At 30.2% G+C, this 2,190-nt stretch overlaps 1 long non-coding RNA gene across 1 annotated transcript; it reads left to right on the top strand.

Moving 5' to 3' along the window:
- Positions 1–273: 273 nt before the first annotated feature.
- On the top strand, positions 274–1,917 carry LOC133788673 (uncharacterized). The gene is made up of 2 exons (XR_009873335.1): positions 274–1,527; positions 1,652–1,917. It is a non-coding gene; the product is annotated as an uncharacterized LOC133788673 (long non-coding RNA).
- Positions 1,918–2,190: the final 273 nt, after the last annotated feature.

Here is a 2,190-nt window from a genome sequence, read left to right as displayed (position 1 = left end):
CCTAATAAAGATTGAATTTTGTTTACAGTATTAGCAGTAATTGAATTAGTTGTTGGACAGATTTGGCTGATATGTACACCAAACACAAACTAGCAAGGTACAGTAAAACGATTAGAAATTTGTGGTTTTAAAAATGAGAGTCCATGGTAAGTACACAAGGGGATAGCTCACCACACATCCACCCTTACATATATATTATTGAAAATAATGGAATAAAAGGGAAAGAAAGAAGAATTTAAAAATTATAAAAACGCTAGGGTTTACTGAAGATGGCGATGTGTAACTGCGGCCATATTGAGGTAGTACTGTACAGCTAAGCATTAACCAATAAGAATGCGTAGAGAGTAAAACTCAGACAAACAAATAAACTTCCTGGGTCACTTATATCTTTATATATATATATGTATGATGATGTGTATGTATCTATATAAATATATATTCAAACAAACTCCATTCATCTCCACAGGACCACTAGTCTCCTAAATATTACCTTTTGTGTGAGCTTTCTAACTTTTTATTTATTTATTTTTTTTCACCATTAATTTCTTTTTATATATTAGTCTTATTATGGGAACAAGAAGATGGATCTCCATGCTGTGCTTTTCTTCATCTATTTTCATAGTTTATTATTATTCCTAAATTTATCTTTTCTTCGTTCTATTGCTTTTATCATTTTTTCTTTTTGGTCTCAAACAGCCTCAAAGCTCTTGTATGTACATATATATATATGTGTATATATATATATTTTCTGAATTTTGTCATTTTTAATATATCCCTTAGCATTCACTGTGATTTTCTTATTATTCGGAACTACTCTATCATTACAAAAGTGTATTTATTTTCGCTTGATTAATCTGAGCTCTAGGCTTAACTTTTCTCATATCCAGTTGTAGAAACTTTCTTCGAAATTAAAAAAAAAACCGAATAGGGTTTTGTTTTTGTTCTCGGAGTCGAGTTGAACAGAACAACAGTCTTCCTTCGAAGTAATCACTTGACGTTTTAGCCACTCATAAGACGCCACGTCATCTCCTACCGTGGGCTTCTCTGTTCATTTTGCACATGAAATCACAAATTATTATTAATTCTTAATTCCTTTTCTTTTACTTATTTATTTATTAATTAATTAATATCATTTTATCATATTTTTCTTGTTATAAGCTTCACATTTTCTGGGCTCAATCTGTAACATACACATATATATATATGCATAAATTTCTATAGAAGAAGAAGTTAACCGATTCTGCAGTCATCGTTTGCTGGTGTGGCATCATCAAGATTCACATGCATATAAACGCCGGCGAATCGAGAGAGTGAGAGAAAATATGGCTCTAATCATTCCAAATTTTGTCGGTGCCGAAGCTGTTTAGATAGTGAGAATCTTGATGATGCTGCATCGGCAATGAACTGATGACTATACTATGCGAAGACTCAAAAGTGCCCTTTGCCCTCTCAACAACTGGGTTTCGATTCCTCTTTTGTTTTCTTCGATCTATACCTTTGATCATCTTGATTCACTTGGTTTGTCAGGTGAGTTTACTATATTCTAATATTAAATTATTTTTTCAGTTTAAGGATTATTTATTAGGATAATATTTGTGTATTTTTTTTTTCTTGCAGTTATATTTTATTATTATTATTATGTGTTTGTCAGGTCATTCATGTTATTGCTCTCAAAGGCCAACAAGAAAAGTTTGCTATAGCTAGTAAGCTGACTAATGGCAGATCTGTGATTATTCCTTTAGGAAATTTTGTTGCTTAGATTGAAATGGCATCTTATTAGCAAGTACTGAGCTTTTGATCGAGATAGAGAGATGTGACTTTTTCACAAACAGGAAAGCGAGAATCTTGATGATTATGCAAACAATCTTTAAAAACAAAATGGAAATAAGTAAAAAGAAATAAAAATATTTTTATATATATATATTTATAGAATGATTTATAGTTAACTCCCATTTACTTTGTGTATTTTTTTCTTCTTTGTTCTTTTCTAGTAGTAATTTTGTTTCTAATGCTTTTAGATCCATAATTCATAATTCCCAAGATCTATTTGCTAATTAATTTTTTTTAAATTCTCAGTTGAGTTAAAACTGAGTAAATTTGAGGTTTTTCATTTGTTTTCTTAGTGGTTTTTTTATAATTGGATGATGAGAGAAAATAATATTTCTTGAACCTGATATCAAGGTAACATTG

This window comes from Humulus lupulus, chromosome 7 (genome assembly GCF_963169125.1).
Source record: "Humulus lupulus chromosome 7, drHumLupu1.1, whole genome shotgun sequence".
Classification (NCBI taxonomy): Eukaryota; Viridiplantae; Streptophyta; class Magnoliopsida; order Rosales; family Cannabaceae; genus Humulus; species Humulus lupulus.
Note: the sequence above shows the minus strand (reverse complement) of the source record. Positions and strands in the feature narration are given on the sequence as shown.